Genomic DNA, 24,660 nt, shown 5'->3' with positions numbered 1-24,660 from the left:
ACCAGCCTCCATCACTTCCTCCAGCAGCTCATTCCATACACGTACCACCCTCTGCGTGAAAACGTTGCCCTGTAGGTCCCTTTTATATCTTCCCCCTCTCACGCTAAACCTACGCCCTCTAGTTCTGACTCCCCAACCCCAGGGAAAAGACTTTGTCTATTTACCCTATCTATGCCCTCATTATTTTATAAACCTCTATAAGGTCACCCCTCAGCCTCTGATGCTCCCGTGAAAACAGCCCCAGCCTAATCAACCTCTCCCTATAGCTCAAATCCTCCAACCCTAGCAACATACTTGTAACTCTTTTCTGAGCCCTTTCAACTTTTACAATATCTTACCAATAGGAAGGAGACCGGAATTGCACACAATATTCCAACAGTGACCTAACCAATGTCCTGTACAGCCGCAATATGACCTCCCAACTCCTGTACTCAATACTCTGACCAATAAAGGAAAGCATATCAAACGCCTTCTTCCCTATTGTATCTACCTGCATTCCAAGGTCTCTTTGTTCAGCAATACCTCCTCGGACCTTACCATTAAGTGTATAAGTCCTGCTAAGATATTCTTTCCCAAAATGCGGCACCTCACATTTATCTAAATTAAATTCCATCTGCCACTTCTCTGCCCATTGGCCCATCTGATTAAGATCCTGTTGTAATCTGAGGTACCTTTTTCGCTGTCCACCAGACTTCCAATTTTAGTTTATCTGCAAACTTACTAAGTATACCTCTTATGCTCACATCCAAATCATTTCTATATATGATGAAAAGTAGTGGACCCAGCACTATACCTAGTGGCACTCTACTGGTCACAGGCCTCCATTCTGAAAAACAACCCTCCACCACCACCCTCTATCTTCTACCTTTGAGCCAGTTCTGTATTCAAATGGCTAGTTTTCCCTGTATTCCTTGAGATCTAACCTTGCTAACCAATTTCCCATGGGGAACCTTGTCGAAGGCCTTACTAAAGTCCATATAGCTCACATCTACCGCTCTGCCCTCATCAATCCTCTTTGACGATAGAGATTGTGTTGTTTAAACAAACTGGGTGAGTTATTCTCTAAGTTCTTTGGATAGCTCATACAATAACTTGAGCGGTGAATCAAAGTTAATATTAAGTTCAGATCAACTGTGTTGTCATGGATGTTATTTAAGCTTCATGTGTGCATCTACACCTATGCAAGCAAAGTGTATCCCTAAGGAAGTGTGCTTGAAGTGTGGTGAATGGAACTCATCACTGGAATGGTAAGTAAGCAATCCCCTCTGACCTTATAATACACATTAATGTAACAACTAAGATGGGTTGTCCATGAGCCTTCCCCTGGGAACTCCTGTATCAATATTTTAGGGATGAATTGACCTGTATCGAGTGTGATCCAGTCCCTGAAGGTATTTACCCTCAATTCCATTTACATCGCTTTTTTTATTATCTTCCTTTCATGCCATGTGCAGTTAAATGCTATCTTGATCTCAATGGTCACCAACGCTGAGTTGTACAGCCAAGTGGCAGAACATGAATTGAGCAAGTTACTGGTGAACAGGTTACTCTTTGACAGCTCTAATCACAACACTCTTCTTGTCCACTGACTAATGGGAGACAACTGATAATGACAAGAACTGGCAAGGTTAGCTCTATCTGATTTGAATTTCTAGTTAATTTTCAAATAAAGAAGCTTACTCACTCACAATGAATCACTACTTCAATTGAATTGGAGCAAAAATCAGAACGAAAAGCCAAAGTCATACGGGAATCCAAAACTAGAGGGCACAGGGTTAAGGTGTGAGGGGAAAGATTTAAAAAGGACCTGAGGGGAAACTTTTTCAGACAGAGGGTGGTGCGCATATGGAATGAGCTGCCAGCGGAAGTGATGGAGGCTGGTACAATTATGACATTTAAAAGCCATCTGGATGGGTATATGAATAGGAAGAGATTAGAAGGGTATGGGCCAAATGCTGGCAATTAGGATTAGATCAGATTGAGATGTCTGGTGACCATGGATAAGTTGGACTGAAAGGTCTGTTTCCATGCTATATGATTCCAAGATTCTATAATGAAAGAAAACATAACTTATAAAGAAATCATAGAGTCACATGTCACAGGAACAGGTTTTTTTGACCCATCACGTCTATGTTGGCCAACACACACTGAACTACACTGTTTCCATTAACTTGGAGCCAAGATTACAGCAATCTCATTTCTCCAGTGAAATTGAGCAAGGTGGTACTCGCAATGCTTAACGGAGCCCAGCCAGTGCTTGTAAAAACACATGAGTAACTAACTCAAATGTCTCCGAGGAAAACAGGAATGTATTTTGTCACACCAGTGGTTGATCAAAAGCTGGTAAAGGGCCAAAGATCCTACCCATAATTATCTTAAATGCCGTCAGCTAAAAGTCAATGTTCAAAATGTTCGCTATCTGGGAGCAATTATCACTGTCTGCAGGACTTTAGCTGGGCCTGAATGGGACAGATGTCACCTCTGAACTAATGAAAGCTCCACTCAGCCAAACAGGGCTACTATTCATAAGCAGTCCATGAATTCTCATCAGACCCAGCAATGAAAATATTGTCCAAAGACATTATTAAACTTGAAAGGCTTTGAAAAAGATTTACAAGGATGTTGCCAGGGTTGAAGGGTTTGAGCTATAGGAAGCGATTGAATAGGCAGGGCATGTCTTCCCTGGAGCATCAGAGGCTGAGGGGTGACCTTGAAGAGGTTTATAAAATCATGAGGGTCATGGATAGGGTAAATAGATAAGGTCTTTTCCCCAGGCTAGGGGAGTCCAAAACTGGAGGGCATAGGTTAAGGTGAGAGAGGAAAGATTTAAAAGGGACCCGAGGCACAACCTTTTCTCAGGACAGAATGAATTACCAAAGGCAGTGGACGAGGCTGGTACAATTTCAACATTTAAAGGGCGTCTGAAAAGATATGTGAATAAGAAGAATTTAGAGGGATATGGTTCAAATGCTGGCAAATGGGATTAGGTTCATTGAGGATATCTGGTCAGCATGGATGAATTGGACCAAAAGGTCTGTTTGTGTGCTGCACAACTGTAAGGCCATAGACCTGCGAGCAGCAATTAGGCCATTTAGGCTATCGAGTCTGCTCTGGCAGTAAATCTTTGCTGATAAGTTCCTCAACCCCATTCTTCCACTTTCTCCCCATAACCCTTGATCCCCTTGATAATCAAACAATCTATCTATCTCCATTTAAATATGCTCTCTGACCTGGCCTCCACAACCTTCCGTGGCGGTGAATTCTGTAGATTCACCATTCTCTGGCTGAAGAAGTTTCTTCTTATCTCCATTCTAAAAAGGTCTTCCCTTTACTCTGAGACTGTACCCTTGGGTCCTAGTCTCTCCTACTAATGGAAACATCTTCCCACTATTCACTCAGTCCAGGCCATTCAGTATCCTGTACATTTCAAGTATATCCCTCCTCCATTGAGTATAGACCCGGAGTTTGGTGTTCCTCAAATGTTCCTCATAAATTAAGCTTTTCATTCCTGGGACCATTCTCGTGAACCTCCTCTGAACCCGTCCCAAGGCCAGTACATCTTTCCTGAGATACGGGGCCCAAAACTGCGCATAATATTCTAAAAGGGGTCTGACCAGAGCCTTATAGAGTCTCAGAAGTACATCCCTGCTTTTGTGTTCAAGCCCTCTCAAAATATAATGCCAACATTGCATTTCCTTTCCTAACTACTGACTCAATCTGCAAGTTTACCTTGAGAAAATCCTGGACTAGAACTTCAGACTTCTGAATTTTCTCCCCATTTAGAAAATAATCTATGTCTCTATTTTTCCTACCAAAATGCATGACCTCACACTTTCCCACATTATACTCCATTGCCACTTCCTTGCCCACTCTCCTAACGTGTCCAAATCCTTCTGCAGCCTCCCTGCCTCATCAATACTACCCGGCCCTCTAACTATCTTTATATTGTCTGCAAACGTAGCCAGAATGCCCTTGGTTCCTTCACCTAGATCATTAATGTATAAAGTGAAAAGCGATCCCAACATTGTGCCTTGTGGAACACCATTTGTCATCCGCTGCCATCCTGAGAAGGACCCTTTTATCCCCACTCTTCACTTTCTGCCAGACAACCAAGCTTCTCTCCATGTTTGTGCCTTGCCTCTAACACCATGGGCCCGTATCTTACTCAGTAGCCTCCTATGCGGCACCTTGTCAAAGGTCTTCTTGAAGTCCAAGTACGTAACATCGATTGGCTCTCCTTGGTCTAACCTGCTCATTACTTCCTCAATGAATTCTCACAAATTTGTCAGGCATGACTGCCCTTGATGAACCTATGCTGACTTTGCCCTATTTATCATGCAATTCCAAGTATTCAGAAATTTCATCTTTCACAATGGATTCCAAAATTGGATCTACAATGAGGTTACGCTAATCAGCCGTAATTTTCCATCTTTTGCCTTACTCCCTTTTTAATCACTACACACTTCTTAATTTTATTAGGGGTCAAGAAAGTAATTCAGAATGCTGCCATAAGCCTGATATTTTGTAAAGGTGGGCTCCAGGTCATAGATCATTTCTCCTCCAAAGCTGACGAAGGAATACATCTTACACTGAACACCTGGAAAACTAAGGTTCTCTGCCAACCAGGTTCCATAGCACATCTTCCATATGCCCTTCCTCGCCAGCCCATCACCTACTGATTAAGATCAAGTGTGTGATCTTGGACATTGTGGAATATTTTCCATATCCTCTTGATGAAAGCTGCCATGACAGGATAATGATGGCATGGTGATAATGCTATTGACCTTTGATCTTTTCATTAGGCTATGTTTATGGGCAATGTCATCACGAAGTGGACCAATTAATGTGCATATGCAGAAACGCAGTACTGCAACACAATGTTTTTCATAGAGGTCTAAAGAACAGAAAAAGGCCTTTTGACCCATTGCATCATGCTGTCAAAAACAATGACCTAACTATTCTAACCCCATTTCCCAACACTTAGCCTTGTATGCCTTAGCACCGCAAGTGCACATCTAAAACACTTCATAAATGTTATGAGGGTTTCTGCCTCCACTACTCTTAGAAATGGTATGTTCTGGATCCCCACCATGCTGTGAGTGGTGAAAAAAAGGTTTTCACATCCACTTCTGCTCCTTGTCTTAAATCTATGCATCCTGGTTATTGATCTTGCCACCCTCTGAATACCCTGTCTATGCTCCTCATATAATTTCTACACTTCAACCATGTCCTCCTCAGTCTCCTTTGCTCCAAGGTAAACAACAAGTCTATCTTCAGAACTAAAACTCTTCAGCCCTTGCAACACTTTGATAAAACTCTTCCGCACCCACTCCAGTGCAATCACATCCCTCCTGTAATGTGGATTCCAGAACTGTGAACTACAGTGTAGCTGTGGCCTAATCAACATTTTATACAGTTAACCATATCCTCCCTGTTCTTAAATTCTGTGCTTAATAAGGGCAAGTATCCTATAATTGAAAGTTATTGCTGCTGCCTTTGCTATTTACTCCTTTGCCCAGGATGCATTTCATCTGGCTCTGGAAATATATCTACTTTTAAGCCTGCTAGACCACTCAGAACCTCCGCTCTATGTTAATTTCTTTAAGTGTATCAATAGACCTTCTGTCTGATTTTTGTACCCGCATTGTTCCTTTCAGTAGTGAGCATTTAGAACCCGATCTATGTCCTCCAGCTCCACGCCCAAATTACTGCAGTGATCTGATAATTAATTTTATTCCGTCTTATTTCAAACTAAACGCTTCCTGCAGAACAATATGTATTAGCTCCATAGCTAACAACTTACAGCATGTGTGGGAATTTTTCAAGAAGTCACCAGTCTGGCATTTCCAAATCTGTTCACGTTCCCTTGTTTTGAGATCAGCAATGTTCTCAAACAGTGAAACTTCATTTTTCTATTCTGATCATCTGATGTGATTGGTAAAAGAATTCGTAAATCATCTTCTTCTTGATTGTGAGGTTGGCCATTTTGACAATGGAATAAGCAACAGCTCTAACCAAGAGATGCTGTATATTCAGCCATTTTAATGGTGATGTTATATTTCCTGTTTTGGAAGACACATTCCAATTTTTTTCTTTTTAATTCATTCTTGGATATTGGATGAAAATCATTGTATATAATTTAGTAAATCTGATAATGTTCCACATTAAGAGTTACAACATTTGTGTGAAGGTCGACATTATTGCTAAATGTTTTGTTTTCCAAAAGTTTCTTATCTGAAATAAAGATAGCTATTATCCAAGTGTGTCCTTGAACTGTGGAAACCAAAATGGGATTTGGTCCTTTATCAGTGCTCCATTACATTTTATTTTGCTCAAAACTGTATGAATCCATGTAAGATTCTGCAAATCCTTTTTCAGATTAGAATCAGTCTGAACACTGGGGCACATGCAGCTTCACACGGGGCACCTCACACCTTCAATGCATTATCTGGGCTGACATGTCACCTATTGTTAAAGTTCACTTGAGAAAGTAACTTTTAAAACAAAATTTGGGATTTACATATGAAAGAACTGAAATCAACATGGTCATACTAAAAGATTAAAAATCACACAACACAAGTTATAGTCCAACAGCTTTAATTGGAAGCATTAGCTTTTGGAACACCATTCTTTCATCAGGTGGTTGTGTGAATTTTAACTTTGTCCAACACCTGCACCTCCAAATCATTTTAAAAGACGAGAGAAGTAACAAAAAAATCCAAGTTTTTTTCAATATATGATTTCAGTTACATCACACTGCAAACTTTTACTTTAAATTCTGTGTCTTACAATCTTATACTGCACGGGCGGCACGGTGGCACAGTGGTTAGCACTGCTGCCTCACAGCGCCTGAGACCCAGGTTCAATTCCCGACTCAGGCGACTGACTGTGTGGAGTTTGCACGTTCTCCCCGTGTCTGCGTGGGTTTCCTCCGGGTGCTCCGGTTTCCTCCCACTGTCCAAAGATGTGCGGGTCAGGTGAATTGGCCATGCTAAATTGCCCGTAGTGTTAGGTAAGGGGTAAATGTAGGGGTATGGGTGGGTTGCGGGTCAGTGTGGACTTGTTGGGCCGAAGGGCCTGTTTCCACACTGTAAGTCTAATCTAATCTAAAAAAAAGTACCTAATGAAGGAGCAGTGCTCCAAAAGCTAGTGCTTCCAAATAAATCTGTTGGTCTATAACCTGGTATTGTGTGATTTTTAAACTTTGTACACCCCAATCCAAAACCAGCACCTCTAAATCATGATTGCATTTTAAGTTTTTCGCAAAGGTACAACAGCAATATTCCCTCTAACTTACTTTTTTCATAATGTGGACTTCTGAGTTCTGTGTCTAATGGAATGTGTTTTGATGTGCCTGCTCTAAGTCTAAGTCTCCATAGATGCGTGAGGTCACTGCTGCTTGGTAAACCATGATCCCACTTCTCGTATTTGAAATCACAGTCCTCAACTTTCTTTCCACAGTCAGCTAAACGCTGAGCGAGCATAAGGGAGGTAATGTTCATTTTGTTGTTCAGTTTTGCCTGTCTTCAATGCGAGCGGAATCCAAAAATACGGAACATGGTTAGCATTTTCCAGGATGTCACTGTTGATCTTAATTGACTGGTACTCATGTTGTGCTGTGGAAGCTGGTTGGAAGAAGACCTTAGTTTTGTTGGTCTTTTACTGAAAGGCCCATTTTCTCAAATGCTATGGAAAAGGAGTTGACAACAAACTGGAGCTCAGCTTCTGAGCGAGTACCCATTTAAAGAGCCAGAAAATGTTCACCACCATGGCTCTCTGAGAGGACCGACTTTGAACACTGATGCATGGATAGGAAAAAGTGAACAGACAGTGGCCAAGAGCAGGTCAGAAAAAATATCGGAGATTTGCAATCAATGCAGGAGTTACCAGTTGCTCAGAAGGGAGGTAGTGGTGGTCTTTGGGTCAGGAGATGGGAACATTGTCTGGTTGTGGCTTACATACTTTGATGGGAAGTCAAAATGAAGATTCTTCAGGCTCCAAAGCAATACCAGATAACATTACCAGTTCCTGCTGGTCCCCTACTTGATCAACTCCTTTTATATCAGTGGCACAACCCAAAATTAACTCTGACTTCACTACTAAGCTGCCCAGTAGGTACCCACATCTAATGGATCAAAATGAAGTGAAGTCCATTGAAGTCCAACTTCTAGTGGCCCTAGAACTTTCTTTTTGCCCTGTTTTGTGCCAGCAGACCAGCGGTGTCTAATTTCACCCTTTGTTTGCCAACACTGAATGCTTATTTTATCTAAGGTGGGGCTGTAACAGCATTCATTTCTTATTTGCCACATGCTGTACTCATTTATTGTCTGGATGTGGGTTTTTCGAACCAGGGGTTCTTAATTGTCAAGGAGATCTAGGGTTACAGGGAGAAAGTGGGAGAATGGGGTTGAGGAATTTATCAGCCATGACTGAATGGAGGAGCAGATTTGTTGGGTTGAATGCTCCTTTGTTTTACGGTCTTATGGTTTTATATATCTACACAAGTTCCCTAAGACCCTCAGGAACATGGGTCAATCATATAGAGGTCTAAGCAATCTAGACTTTGATAAGATTTATGGCAGAAATGAGCAAGAATTCTTGTGACCCCTGTCTTGATGTTGGAAGCAACTCATTGCATCTTTTATGCATTTGCTGAGCAGTAAGGCTGTTTCTTGCGAGCTAGCAGTGCATTGACAATTAAGGGGATTACAACTGATTAAACGCTTTATGAACATTGCAGCTCCTCTCATAAATAATCAGCTTATCATTGAGAATTCTCATATTGGAAGTCAGAGTGGTACCTGACAACTTCAGCTTGATCCAGAGAACCCCATATTGCATACTGGCCACCAACATCTCAGGGCATGCCACGTCTACCCCATCACCACAAAATTGTCATGTGCCAGTCTGTAAGAAACCTCATGGCACATTATTGGTCCACTCACATTAAGCTTTTGTACTTCAATGCTGTACCTTGGGTTGTACTGACAACTCTCATTATAATGCTTTAACAAAGACTATGGGCACTCAGGGACACGCACTCAGCTCGTAGACTGAACCAGGTTGCATTTCTGGGCTTTTCACTTGCTGTCATAGCACATACCCACACTCTGAACCTACGTGGATACTTTGTCTTGTGTTCTTGTGCTTTTCCCACTCCGCCAGAGATACAAGGCTCACAGCACTGCTGTATTGCCATGCTGATCAGCAGAGACACTAAGCCAGGAAGCTAGTCCTGGTCATCAGCAGTCTTCAGTCATGTCAAGGAGGATAACGATCCATCAGGGGCTGGTAACAATAAGTCTAGGGCAGCATCCAATACCAGTCCCGTAGCCAGTCAGTCGCTTGGAGGATGCTATCCACTGAAGCGGGTGAGGAGCCGAATGTCAGGCAGCCCAGCACCTGTCTTGATCCTTTCTGCCCTATTCTGTGCTGTTTTCCGCATGGAATGAAAGTGAGGCAGGTTTTAAGGGAGATGAAAGTGAGTGACATATCTGTTACTTTTGGTATAGATGGGAAGATGTCCAAAGCGAGTAAGTAGGCAGCAGGGTTAGTGGTGCTGCGGGTTAAGGTGGGTTCCAGGGAGTCAGGAAAGATGTTACAGGCTATATTGACAGCTATATAGTCCTTGGTGGCAGTGGGTATGGTAGTACTGAGAGTGAATTATGAGTATTCGAAGAGAGAATGGTGGCAATTATACCAGCAGAATGGGGTCATTGACAGTCTCCGTACACAGATGTGGATTCCACCAAATGGTTGAGACTGCTTTAATCTGGGTGGCTAGCTCAGAGCTTGCTGGCATGGTTTGGTGTCACGGGCCTCCACTGCTGGTCCTGCAGATGAAGGTATCCCATCTATGTGACATCCCATCCAACAGGATCTTCAGATCCTTGTCCACAAAAGGGTGCATTAAATTTCCCTGATAGCCATGTTCAGACAACTGTTAAGAACTGTGCAGACGCAGCTTACCCAGAACCACATACAGGGAGAGGTGGTAAGTACGCAACATACCAGGAGTGGTCATCTGGGGAGATACCACAGCTCCTGCCAAATAGAATAGGTAATCATGTGCGTTGCTAACGAACAGTTAAGTATTGTTGACACTCCCCTGACTGAGCTGGGTGACTCACTATCTAACCACAACTCTCAAATCCTTATTCTTTTGTACCACTGTTATACTGTGCAAAACTGCTCACACTTAAAAGAACAAGATTCAGGTGACAGTGGGATAGGATTTGAGGAAGGAAACATTTAAATAATACTATTAATGTACTACTTAAATTGGATTTCCTATAATTTGTTAAATGCCAGGAGTAGGCAAAACATTTGGAAATTCTCACTTACTCCACTTTAGCCAAGCTCTAAGGCAATCAGGATAATCTTTGCCCCTCAAAGTTTTCTTCCCTGATTTGATAAAGGTGTCAGCTCAAGCTCAGGTACATTTCAATGGGAGGAAACTGCCATCTGCTATCACCCTCAGGCAGTAATTCCTAAGGTCCCCCTCATGGCAAGTGTGAGCATGTTTTTCCAAAGTGAAGTTATCACAGTCTCATATCAAAGGGGCCTCATTCAATGTCCACACATAAACATCTTCCACCTAAAGTTAACAGTCAGGGAAGGAGCCCATAGCCAATGTTCCCTCTCCATCCCACGACTGTTCCTAACTTTGATCCAACTGCAGCACGGACTACTCTTACCCCTATTGAAATCATCTACCTCAATTCAAACCAGGGCCGGAATCTGAAACCCTTTGACCTCTAGAATTCTCTTCTATGTTGGCCATTTGGAGAATCCAGTGTCACTAATACGTGTGAAAACAAGAGCCAACAAATCAGACAGAATATCATTGCCCTCACAGCCAGTACCACAAACAGGTAAAGGTGGTCAGTACTTATAAATGAGCAGTTTTTTTTCGACCCTATGATTTTTCATCCCATTTGTTGCTGTTGATTTTTGCTTTGTGATTTTGTGATTGTGAAAGACTATATGACTGGAAGTTTTTTTTTCCCAGTTTGTTGCCAAATTTCCTGCTGCATCTTTCTGGCAAGTTCATTATTTTATCTCAGTACTAAATATGCTAGCCATGCCTTTCTAATGAGTACTTTTTATTGTATCATATTCCTACATGTTAGTTTTCACCTTGATTATCATCTTTCTCATTTCCTTGCTGTATCATTGATAATCATCCTTCCCCTTGTTAGAATTAGATTCAAAACTTTCTGAGGTGGCTGACAATTTTCTTCAGTGCTCTGCCGATGTAGACTTGAATACTTGCAGCAATAATGCTCCACCCTCTGTACTTTTTGGTTTGCTGAAGACATGTATGCACATGTTCTTGCAGCCTGCCAGCTAAACTACAGAAAACAGACATATCAGGTTTAAAACATAGGGAGAGGCTCATTCAAAAGGAGTTCCTAGTCAATTAAAAGAAGTGCAGCAACTAACTGGTCTGCTAAAGAACAGTAGGCTTCAGAAGGGAGAGATTCACAAAACCACTTTAGAATTGGATTTGGATTTCCTGAACCCCTTTTGCAATACAGATATTCCTCTGATGTACTGTACAATTCTTTTTACTAATTTCAGTAAAATCGCAGAACATCAGAGCATATCAAAAGAACATTTTTGTCTGACTATTTTACCTAGGACTGCTATTACTACATAATGTCACAAGCAAATATGGTGCAACCTGTAAAATATGGCAAAAGAGCAAAATCTTCATGCAGATTTCCCTCAGCACTTTTCCAATCTCACATTTCACACACACACACTAACAAACTTTTCAACATGAGTCATTGGACAGAGGTCCAAAGCATAAAGACTGACCCATTTGACCATTCTCAATTGCCTATTCCAGGAAATATAAGACTGACTTCAACACCTGGATGATATATGGATTCAAGTAGATAACTGACATGTACTATTCATACTCTACAAGTGTCCAGTCTGATTCTCTCCTACAAGAGAGAATCTAACTATCTCGCCTTGATGTCCAATAGCATTACACCACTGAATGACCTATTATCAACCACTGACCAGTACTTAAATAGGTGCATGATATAACCAACAGGGATACAAGACCCTGGAACTCTGTGCAGGTTTCTCATGATTTAACTCCTGTGGACCAATGGACCAGTACCTAACCATCACTCTAAAAGTTCAGTCCCTCCATTAAAGAAGTGTGTGATGGGTGTCCCTCCATCATCACATGTATTGTAATGGTTCAGCACCATCTTCTCCAGGGCAGTTAGGGATAGGCAATAAGTGCTGGCCTAGACAGTGATGCTCACATTTCATGAATGAATGAAGAAGTGCCAGCAACACTCAAGCATGTCACTCAAAATAATTCACATGGAAAAATCACATTATTACAATACAGAAAATTCAATGGAACTGGTTCGATCTCACGTGTTGCACATACTGGCAAGTTTCATTGAGCATTTAATTTCTAGCCAACGCTTTTGTCCTTATATTTTCAATCTTGGTCTCTAACAAATGTTTATCCAGCTCCTTTGTAAAGAATTTAACCTGATTTAATATTAACTGTGTTATCTAGAAGGCCAGTTTCCATACCTATTGCACTTGGGTTGGTTGTGCCTGAGGCAAATACCCAGTTTAATTGCCTTCTCCAGCCATGCTAAGGGATAGCAGGTTGCCTTTGTGTCCCCTTTCCTCCAGTGCAACCAAATGCAATTTGATACGTTTTTCGCTCCTCCTTCCCTCAGAAATCCTTAAGAATTCCCACTTTTCCCAATAATGCAGTAGTGCCCTTTTGAAAGTAGATACCTAAAATTATTCACATAGCCATCATGACAAAGTCTATGTTTGTGCGGCATCACTGAAATTAGGAACATGTTCCATTGCACTCAATAAATGTCCAAGGAAAGCTCCTGTTGAGCTAAAGGAGAAGCAATCTGTGGGCTGACTCCTAGTTGAAGGAGGGCAATTTAAAGATCTTAAAAGCAAGTTTTAAAAGAGAAAGGATAGACGAGTTTAAGAAAGAGATTAGGGGACAGATCTACACAGTGGAAATTTGAATTGAGTTTTTTTTGGGGGTTGTGAATGCTCTTTGGGCAGGAAATAAAAACCTGTTGCTGAAGGCAAGGTGCAAATTTAGTCAGAGTTGAGACTTCACATCAATTCGTGGGGCGGGGGGGGGCGGGGGGAGTAGACGAAGCAGCAGTGGGCATTTGGAAAAACAGGTTGCCTTCTCACTGTCTTCAGTAGATATTACAGTGCCTGCTGTTTTGACAGTAATTTTTAAAGTAGGACAAATGAAACATGCTGACTTTTCATATTTCAGAGGGAGATGGTGATGTGAAACCTGGGAAAGGGTGAGAATGTGAATATTTGTAAGCATCTTTTTGACTTTTTTGTGATGAAATAGGCTCACTCTATTCCACTAAAACTCTTTACTCAGTCTTATAAGTTGCATTCTTCAGTCAAAATATCAATGGCCCTGTTCTTGCAATCTTTGAGCTAGTTGGTCTGTAATAAATAAATGCGCCTATGAAAACTTTGGAAAGAATGTCAAGGTCTGAAAGAGTTCCTTAAATGGCCTCATTATTGTTGTGGGCAAGATTACTATCCAAGCCACCCAACTCCTCCCACTCTCCTATTGCCTTCATGGCAATCATCATTTGGACAGCAGATCAATGCACTTGACCATTGACAGAATTTTTCTTAGTCACCTGCACTCAGTCAGCTTACCTCAGCCCTCTGCTCTCGATATCTAAAGACATAATTGCCAATGTTGAGATGAAGATAGGGAGGAGTACACAAGAGAATTTAATTACAGGAATGGGCAATAAATTATATTTACAAGATGTAAATGATTTGTTTCAACATGTAATTAATTATTGTGCGATAAATTTGAATAAATAGTAATTCCCCTAAAATGTTGATAATGGGGGTTTCAATGATGATAATACCATTGACTGTTCAGGAGTAATGTTCAAATTGTCTTGTTGGAAATGGTCATTGCCTGGCACTTGTGTGGCACAGGCTTTACATACCACTTGACAGCGCACAATTTAATATTGCCCAGGTTTTGTTGCAATTAGACATTGACTGCTTTGGTATCAGAAGAGTCACAAATACTATTAAATATTGCGTGATCATCAGTTTCTGACCTTATAATAAAGGGAAGTTCATTGCAAAAGCTGAAGATGTTTGGGCCAAGGACACTATTCTGAGGATGTCCTGTAGAGAGGTCCTGGAGTTGAAATGATGGATGTTCAAAAACCATAGCCAACTTCCTTTATGCTAAACATGACTAAAACCAATAGAGAGTTTTTTCCCCAATTCAAATTTGCGTGCTGCTAGTTTTGCTAGGATTCCTTGATGCCACATTTGGTAAAATGTAGCCCTGATTTCAAGGGCAGTCACTCTCACCTTCCTTCTGCAGTTAATCTCTTTTGTTCATGTTTGAACCAAGGCTGCAGTGAGACCAGGCACTGTGTGGTTATGGCAAAACACTAATTGAGGTTATTGCTAAGCATGTGCTGCTTGATAGTACTGTTAATAATCCCTTCCACCACTTTACTGTGGATTGAGACTAAGATGGTGGAGTGGTAATTGGTCAGGTTGGATTTGTGCTGTCCTTTTTGTGTACAGTACATACCTAGGCAATTTTCCACATTATCAGGTATGTGCCAGTGTTATAGCTGTATTATGGCAAGTTCTGGAATACAAGTCATTGATACTATTGCCAGAATGTCGTCAAGGTCTTTAGCCTTTCATACGCAACATTTCATAAAAACATCATGCACAAATTTTATGTTTCCTCTTCATAAACACAATGCTATTGTTATCCATAATTACATTGATCAGTCTTTCTTGCGCCCAGTCTATGTTGTGTATCTTTGTATTTTGTAGTGTGTGATCATCCTGGGACAGCATGTACTGCCACTAGAAAATCTGAGGCTTAATGCACAGCCAAGGAGCAACTACGCACAATACTACAATCAGTATGGGAATCTCTACTTTCCATTTTAGATCCAAAATTGGCAAGAAAGAGAAAACAATTTCCATTTCACATTACTCAATATCCAGTTAACACTTCAGGGCAATGTCTATTCTAGCTAACGTTCTGAAGACATGAAACATTAACTCTGTTTCTCTCTTCACGGATGCTGTCAGAACTGTTGAGTTTTCTCAGCACTCTCTGTTTTTAATATTACACCCAACAGCTAGATATTATTGATACATCGTTTATCTCACCATCTTGTGTCATTCTCCCCTTGCTATCATTGACAATCTATGACACATGGCATTTTGCAGATGTAGATAAATATTAATATTTTAGTTTTCTTGTTGTTAGCATGGATCAAACTACTGCTGAATGCAAAATTTCACAAGTGTTATTCTATTGAATATTTAATTTAGACCTTAGAAACTCAAATCTAGCTGAGTCCGGAATCAATATCAATCAATGCTGCAACCTTCTTAAAGGATGTTAGTGACTATTTTGAAATAATCAGTAATTTGCTCAGCTATAGCAGTTTGTCTACATCCCATGAAACATTCCACTGATGCTAATATCCACCAAGGTAAAACCTCAGCACAAGGTTCCAAAATCTCAATAGCTAATTCACACCATGACCTGACTGAGGAGTCAGTGTATTTACAAGCAAACTGTGGGGCTTTCAACAGGATTTAGCACAGTTCTTTTGCAAGTGTGAAACACACACATCAAGAAGGAAGGCTAGAAATCTTGGACAGCACTGGGATATTCTGTTTATCCTAGGCACTTGGAGCAAACATTCTAATGATTGTTGGAGCACTATGCAACAAAGAAGTAGTATTTGACACTGTGAGATCTGCAACCTGTTAAATTTCACATTTTTGTTGTCATTCAGCCTGAACTTTGAAGCATTTTTCTCTCTACCTTTTACCCATGTCACCATGACTTTTCTTGGATCTTCCCACACTTGCTGTCTTTCATGCACCATTGCAAAATAATTACATGAAGCATTCCCTCTAATCTCAGTAGTTACTCATCAAAAACCTCAACATAAGGCTCCAAAACCTCAGTAGCTGGTTTGCACAGTGAGGGTAAGGGTTTGTCTTTGCTTAGTAAGTAGGGCTGTGATTGGCTTTCAATTGGCAAACCTGCATGAATGCACAGCTAAGATACTTTGGCATATGGACGATCATTAACAGAAGTACACACCCTGAGGCTTCAACATGTCACACGACCAACTATCTCTTCCATCAAGTCTTGCCATTTACCACTATTTTTCATGGTGAAGGGGAATTAACTACCATTGTAAAAGGAACTTACAATTTTCTTCAATGGACTATGTTTTGAAAACAAGTTTATATCATTTTGGTGACATCACTGGATAGTAACCCAGAGACACTGTCTATGAGGTTTTGGTTAAGAAAAAGACGGAATTGAGTGAATCCTCAGAAGAGTATAAAGGCAATAGAAGTATACTTAAGAGACAAATCAGGAGGGCAAAAAGGGGACATGAGATAGCTTTGGCAAATAGGATTAAGGAGAATCCAAAGGGATTTTATAAATACATTCAGGACAAAAGGGTAACGAAGGAAGAAAATGGGGCCACTCGAAGATCAGCAAGGCAGTTATGTGTGGAGCCGCGGGAGATGAGGGAATACTAAATGAGTATTTTGCATCAATGTTCACTGCGGAGAAGGACATGGAAAATATAGAATGTGGGGAAATAGATGGTGACATCTTGAAAAATGTCCATATTATGCGTTTCAAGATATCCAGGTGCTGGATGTCTTGAAATGCATAAAAGTGGATAAATCCCCAGGATCTGAACAGGTGTAACACAGAACTCTGTGGGAAGCTAGGGTAGTGATTGCTGGGCCCCTTGCTGAGATATTTGTATCATCGATAGTCACAGGTGAGGTGCCAGAAGACTGGAGGTTGGCTAACGTGGTGCCTCTATTAAAGAAAGGTGGTAAGGAAAAGCCAAAGAACTATAGACTGGTGAGCCTGATATCGGTGGTTGGCAAGTTATTGGAGAGAATCCTGAGGGAAAGGATTTACATGTATTTGGAAAGCCAAGGGCAGATTCAGGATAGTCAGCATGGCTTTATGCATGGGAAATCAAGTCTCACAAACTTGATTGAGTCTTTGAAGAAGTAACAAAGAGGATTCTTGAGGGCAAAGAGGTAGTCATGATCTATATGGACCAGTAAGGCGTTCGCCATGGAAGACTGTTTAGCAAGGTTAGATCTCATGGAACACAGGGAGAACGACTCATTTGATACAGAATTTGCTCGAAGGCAGAAGACAGAGGGTGGTAATGGTGGGTTGCTTTTCAGACTGGAGGCCTGTGACCAGTGGAGTGCCACAAGGATCGGTGCTGGGTCCTCTACATTTCCTCATTTATATACAGAGGAACCTCAATTATCTGAACAACATGGGCACTATTTCATTCTGATAATTGATTATTCAGTTCATCGATTCAATGCCTCTTCTCTGGGGCTTCGAGTTTTCTGAAGTTTCCTTTTTCCTCGCTCTGCCTGCCTTGTTCCCTCTGTCTCAGAGTTTGTTTCTGAGCAGAGACAGATATTTGTGTGTAAGGGACCAGCAGCACCACTGAAGCCTTCCCCCCACCCCCATCAGTTAAATGGGATTGAAACAGTGAGCACTTGTTAAATCCACTCCCCATTCAGCATCACACCGCTTGCGAGCCCCCAGCCCTCCATCTGCCCTATCCCCCCCTTGTCCACCTCCAACCCCTCTCTGGGACAGCCAGACTGGACACCAACAGTAAGACTGCTGCTGCCTTTGGGGATGAGTCACAAAATAACACACACACATGCAGCCACACACATAACTTTTTACTGCAACTTTTTGACAGGTTCCACTTATACCACGTACAGAACAATATTGGAGAGATTATCTGGGGAAAGGGGATTTAGAGTATACCCCTGTGTAGAGCTCCAGGGAAAGTGTGGGGAGAGAGAGAGGGTGGGCAGTCAGTCATCTGGAGATGGTGGTTGGGCTCCCATCTATGTCCAGGACTGTTCTCGGTAGCAGTCCAGGAAGCCAAATTCACTTTTAATCATTATAAGCAAAAGACGCACTCAATGTTGAAACACGTCTTTGATGTAATGTTTCTATCAGGATAGTGAGATTTTTGATCCTTGAGGTTCCTCTGGAAATGATTTGGATATGAACAAATGAGGGATAGTTAGTAAGTTTGCAGATGACATCAAATTTGGAGGTGCAGTGGATAGCAAAGAAGGTTACCTCAGAGTATAATGGGATCTTGATCAGATGGGCCAATGGGCTGAGGAGTGGCAGATGGAATTTAATTTAGATAAATGTGAGGTGCTGCCTTTTGGAAAAGCAAATCAAAGCAGGACTTATACACTTTTAGATGAGACTCCCTGCAGTGTAGAAACAGGCCCTTCAGCCCCAACAAGTCCACATTGACCCTCCGAAGAGTAACCCACCCAGCACCATTTCCCTCTGACTAATGCATCTAACATGATGGGCAATTTAGCATAGCCAATTCACCTGGCCTGCACGTTTGGACTGTGGGAAGAAACTGGAGCATCTGGAGGAAACCCACACAGACACGGGTAGAATGTGCAAACTCCACACAGACAGTCACCCAAGGCTAGAATCAGACCTGGGACCTTGGTGCTGTGAGACAGCAGTGCTAACCATTGAGCCACCATGCTGCCCTTAATGGTAAGGTCCTGGGGAATATTGCTGAGAAAGAGACCTTGCAGTGCAGGTTCATAGCTCCTTGAAAGTAGAGTCGCAGATAGATAGAATAGTGAAGAAGGCGTTTGGTATGCTTTCCTTTATTGGTTAGAGCACTGAGTTTAGGAGTTGGGAGGTCATGTTGCAGCTATACAGGACATTGGTTACGCCACTTTTGGAATATTGCATGCAATTCTAGATTCCTTCGTATTAGAAGAATGTTGTGAAACTTGAAATGGTTCAGAAAAGATTTAAAAGGATGTTGCCAGGGTTGGAGGATTTGAGCTCTAGGAAGAGGCTGAACAGGCTGAAGTTGTTTTCCCTGGAGCACTGGAGGCTGAGATGTGACTTTATAGAGGGTTATAAAATCGTTAGGGGCATGAATAGAATAAATAGAAACATATTTTCCCTGGGGTGGTGGAGTCCAGAACTAGAGGATGAGAAGGGAAAGATAGAAAAGAGACCTAAGGAACAACTTTTTCAAGAGATGGTGGTGTGTGTATGGAATGAGCTGCCAGAGGAAGTGGTGGAGGCTGGTACAACTATGACATTTAAAAAGTATCTGGATGAGTATATGTACAGAAAGAGTTTAGAGGTATATGGGCCAAGTTCTGGCAAATGGGACTAGATTGAGTTGGGATATCTGGTTGGCATGGACGAGTTGGACCGAAGGGTCCACTTCTGTGCTGTACATCTCTATGACTCTAATTCTCAACACAGTCCCAACATAGCATGTTGGGAAGTTTGAGTTTAGTTTGTGAATCTGGGATTGAAAGCTGTCTCAGTAAGTGAGTGAAGGAAGTTAATACCAATTTGTCATTCAGACCCATCTGATTGACAAATGTTCTTTAGGGAATGGAATATTACGTCCTTACATTGTCTGACTTTCAGACCCCAGGCAAAGTATCGATTCTCATTGCCCCCTCAAAAGGCCGAACAAACCAATCAGTTCTCACAGAATTTGGGAATGGGTAACAGATTATCGCCTTGCCAGTTATGAAAGAAAATTAATTTAAACATTTTAAATCTCAAGAAGGAAACTCACTGCTCCCAAAGGTGCTGATAATGTTGTATTAAGGCATCTTTCCCAAAAGCTTGACAACACTCATTTGCAAAAACATGGGAAATGTTTCTTGCTTATATTTTAACAGGACACATTTTTGTTTTCAAAAATATATTTGTTCAAGTCCTTGTTATGTATTTACCCAGTACTCTATTATATGATTCAGGATAAAACTTCACTGCACCTGGGGAACAATTCAACATTAGAAAAACAGAAATATCATGCTGTTATGAGGATTCTCTTGATCCCTGGTAACCCCAAGAATATCCCTTGCTTTATTGCATTAGTTTTATTCATATGTATATTCTGATTTAATTTTTCACGAGTTTATCATTTTCAATTCAGAAGCTCAGGTGACGGAGCTTTAAGCAAGGATGAATTCAGTGAAAAGAGATAGAGATAACTCATCAACTCGAGTTAATTCAGGTTAAACTTCAGTTTGAGCAGTTTGCAGAAAGCACAGTTATGGGCAACAGCGCCTTCTCCAAATCGTCCACAGAGTAAGTGTAGAGTAGGGTGAAGGGCTTTTGCGAAACGTCGATTTTCCGGCTCCTCGGATGCTGCCCTGACCTGCTGTGCTTTTCCAGCGCCACTCTAATCTAGACTCTGGTTTCCAGCATCTGCAGCCCTTGTTTTTACCTTGGCTTCTGTCTGTTCGTGGGAAACTGGTGAGCGAGTGCAAGGTTTCGATGCCAACTAATCGCGTTGGAATTCAATTTTTGCACTTGGTAACCCTAGGTTGGTGCAGTGCGGGAGCTGACGGTCACACAATCACAAACTAACCAGTTTAGTGACAGAAATTAAATGAGACTTTTTTTTAGTTGGAAGCAAAACTCGCCCAGAGTCACATCCCCCACCTTTCTACTGCTAGACCTCTCTGGATCTCGGAACACATGGACTGACTGATCCCCGCCTCCTTTGACGACCGCTCGAGATTCGAACTTTAAATCCAACTCCCTATATATTTCAAAATTCGTTTTTTGAGCTGCACTTGCTTTGAGTCAGATTACACTGAAATATCCTTGCAAGAAAATATAGTTTCGTTATTGTTCTTTCGTCCAGTTCGATACACTGAGGTAAGTTAATTGAATCCCAAGTTGCACAGAACACACTTTCAATGGAGCCGCTGTCTCAATGCGGCTTCGATTAATGTCCAGCAACAACCGCCCGTTCCTAAAGTTTAGCTGACCAGCAGAGCTCCCGAAAAGCCCACATGTCTGAGCATGGGGCAGCAATGACAACTTTCGGCTATCTGACAATGTTACTGCTTACCTGGTTCAAACTCCTTCCTGGAATGTCCGTGAGCAGGAATATGCGAGCCTGAAATCCTCGCGTCTCCCAGCCCCTCAGCACTCCAGACGGCCAGCAGCGTTCACTCTCATCTTTGATGAATGAGAAAAAGAGCCCTTGGTGCTGGCCCGCCCACGCCTCACTTCTCCGAGTGTTCCCGAGACTTTCGCTTGAACGCCGAGCCCCTTGCACTGACTGTCATGGGAAGAGCTTACCTCAAGATGCAAAACCTGGAACCTCCAGGAACTTCGTCAAACCTGGAGGGGAGCCAGCTCCTGCCAGGCAATCTTCATTGGTGCATGAAACACTGCAACTCAAAATGTATATATAAGCTAATCAACAGGTTTGTTTTTAAAGCGAGAATTCTCGCTCCAGGAACAACCTTTCTTTTTGTTAGATTAGTAAAGTCAGTTGTTTCCGATAACCTTTCTTGATGAAATGGTCCAATGCACTAAAAAACCCCAATAATAGTTTCGTGGGTAAACTGACTGTCCAATGTGGAATCTAGGTGCCTGAAGTACAGATGAATCTACTTGATGGTAGAACAGATTGGAGGGCACAGTGACCCTTCTAGCTTGTGGGTTAACGTTTTGGTTCCACTACCCAGAATCAGTGAAATGGCTTTTGGTGAGAATACAGAGAGTAATGTTAAAGGGAATGGATATTATCTTGCGCAGAAAGACTAATGTATAAGTCCCATACATTTGTAGCATTGTGCATTCCTAGCTGAAATAATTTGCACGCTTGCACAGTGGTTAGCTCTGCTGCCTCACAGTGCCAGAGACCCGGGTTCAATTCCTGCCTCAGGCGACTGACTGTGTGGAGTTTGCACATTCTCTGCGGGTTTCCTCCGGGTGCTCTGCTTTCCTGCCACAGTCCAAAAATGTGCAGGTTAGGTGAATTGGTCATGCAAAGGGGTAAATGTATGGGTGGGTTGTGCTTTGGTGGGTCAAAGGGCCTGTTTCCACACTGTAAGTAATCTAAAAAGTACAATGCTGAATATATGATTGCTATTAATGTAAATAAAAATTTTCACAGAACACACAAAAAACATTGTTTCAACCATGCAAGTAAATTCTCCTTGGTATATTGCTGTTGCTAATTTGTTATTTTAGGTTTACTTACTTTCCTGGAAAGAAATTCCAGACTTTAGATAATAATGTAAAATGACCATTTTGCTCAAGAATTTTGACTTAAAACATTCCTAACTCTTCAGACTTTTCTCTAATGTAGAGCAAAACACAACTGCTCCTTTGCAAATAGTCACTGAGCAAATCCAGAGAGTCAAATACCTCTACCTGGAGCAACAAAGTACATTTCCTTGAGCTATTACCTGGTAATTCCAAGTCTCTCACTTTATCTCTCTCACTCTGAATTCTCTAAGCGCTAATCAGATCCTGATGTCAGATGGCTTTAACATGGGATGATGCACAATGCACGATGCTCATCTGGAAAACAAATGTGAATCAAGAAAACATACTCTTAAAAAGATGCTCTGATTACATAAGAGTAAAAAGGGAAATGTTAAATGAGGGGTCTCTTTACTGAACCATTGAGGGTTAGGAAAGTGACAATGAACATTCCCAATGTTCTCCGTAATGATTACTCTGAGTCAATATCTCCAGGCGAGCAAGGCTGGAAGTATCAGCCAATATTCCCACTCTTGAGAATTATATGCAAGTTGGAAACTATAAGAAAGCTCGTTAAGGCCATGATTAGATTTGGTGTGCATGTACACATAAGGTAGTGGAACAGATAGCTAAATTGGTTAAGAAGGCATTGGGAAAACATGCCCTTATCAGCTGAGACACATACTTTAAGAACAAAGAGGTGATATTAGAACTGTATAAAATATTGATAATACCACAGCTAGAGTATTGTGTGCAGTTCTGGAATCCAGGTTATAGCAGGGATGTGATTGCACTGGAGAGGGTCACAGGGGATTTAACAGGATGTTGCCTAGGCTGGAGAGCTTTAATATTGAATAAAAACTGGAGAGGCTGGAGTTATTTTCCTTAGAGCACTGGAGACTAAGTGGGGACATGACTGAGATGTGTAAAGTTATGAGATGCGTAGGTGGGAAGAAACATTTCCCTTTGTCGGGAAATGATAAGAAGAATGATCTGGGCATGAATTTAAGGTAATGGGCAGGAGATTTAGAGGGGATGTGAGAAAGAAACCATAGGGAATCTGCTACTCACGACCTGTAAAGATGGTAGAAGCAAAAACTCTCATAACATTTAACAAGTATTAGAATTAAGAATTAGATGTACACTTGTAATGTCAAGGCTGTGGGTTATGTGCTGGAAAATGGGATTAGAAGAACATTTCATTAAAAGGGACAGAATAACTCTTACGTAAAGGATGGCTATTTGAACAAGGTACCAAGCTGGCTGCCAGTCTTAGTGAAATCACAGTGTAGCAGGAGTCTGGATCATCAGAAGAAGAATGTCACCAGGGGTGGAAATTGGAAAATAATAATTTACAAGTAAAACTCTTCTGTCTCAATCCTTCTCTTTTCCTACACGGGAGGTTTCCAGCAGAAAGTGGTAACTGGCTGACAGCAGCAAGTGAAAAATGGGTGTCAGAGAGACCACTTGCCAGAAGATGAAGGGTGGGTCTTGTGGCATGCTGGTAGTGTCCCTCCCTCTGGGGCAGAAGAATCTAGGTTCAAGTCCCATCTGGTTCAGAGGTGTGTCATGACATGCCTGAACATGATTATTAAAAATAATTACACTGAAGCTTTCTACACAGTACCTGATAATCTGACACTGACACTGCATGACTAAAACAATACAGACAAAGACAATTGTTGACAATCACTTTGGTTCAGGGAGGGTGAGGAAAGCTGGTCTTCTGAAGCTCATGAACCCCGGGGCATAAGGGGGTGTGGTGGTGGTAGTAGTCTCGTGCAGCAGAGGCTAATGCATTCTTCATGTGTTCTTGACGAAACAGTCCTGCTTTTTCAAGCCTCCACTACAAAAATGCTTTCTCTTTTCAAATTCACGTTATAATGCCTCACTGGCTTCCCAATAGATTCAATTGACTCAGAAGTAGGTTAAAATCCAATTTGTGATTCTATTCTTCCTCAAAAAGCAACAAAATTATTGATTTATTATAAAACAAAACTTACTTGATGGAGGTGCAAAACTGCTTAGCACAGTTTATATTATGAAAATATAAATGCAAACCCTTCTAACTAACCAAAAACCTCACACCAGGTAAAAGGAGAATGAATTTCTCTCTACAGAGATTCATCTTGGGATGAACAAAGACACTTTTGATCTAAAATTGTTGGTCATTTTTCAATCATTCATTCGTGAGATGCGGGATTTGCAGACCAGGCCAGGATCTATTGCCCACGCCTAATTGCCCAGAGGGATTTTAAGAGTTAACCACATTACTGTGGATCTAGATTCACATGTTGACCAGACGAGTATGACAGATTTTCTTCCCTAAAGGACATCAATAAACCAGAATTTTTTTACAAAAATGAACATGGTTACATGCAATATTGGAATTGAACTTATGGCCTCAAAACACAGGCCATGGGTTCTGAGTGGATTACTTGTTCAGTGACAAGCACTACCACAACAACCCCAAGTGTTTCAGG

The 24,660-nt window shown here is 41.5% G+C and overlaps 1 protein-coding gene across 2 annotated transcripts in view; it reads right to left on the bottom strand.

Moving 5' to 3' along the window:
* Nucleotides 1-21,211, bottom strand: part of fat2 (FAT atypical cadherin 2) — a 161,524-nt gene extending 140,313 nt beyond the window's left edge. For both annotated transcript variants that reach the window (XM_060837352.1, XM_060837353.1), the window contains exon 1: nucleotides 21,030-21,211. The gene's annotated coding sequence lies outside the window, so the exon portion shown is untranslated. The remainder of the gene's footprint in view (nucleotides 1-21,029) is intronic.
* Nucleotides 21,212-24,660: the final 3,449 nt, after the last annotated feature.

The sequence above is a fragment of the Hemiscyllium ocellatum genome, chromosome 16 (genome assembly GCF_020745735.1).
Source record: "Hemiscyllium ocellatum isolate sHemOce1 chromosome 16, sHemOce1.pat.X.cur, whole genome shotgun sequence".
Taxonomy (NCBI): Eukaryota; Metazoa; Chordata; class Chondrichthyes; order Orectolobiformes; family Hemiscylliidae; genus Hemiscyllium; species Hemiscyllium ocellatum.
This window is presented reverse-complemented; position numbering and strand designations above follow the sequence as displayed.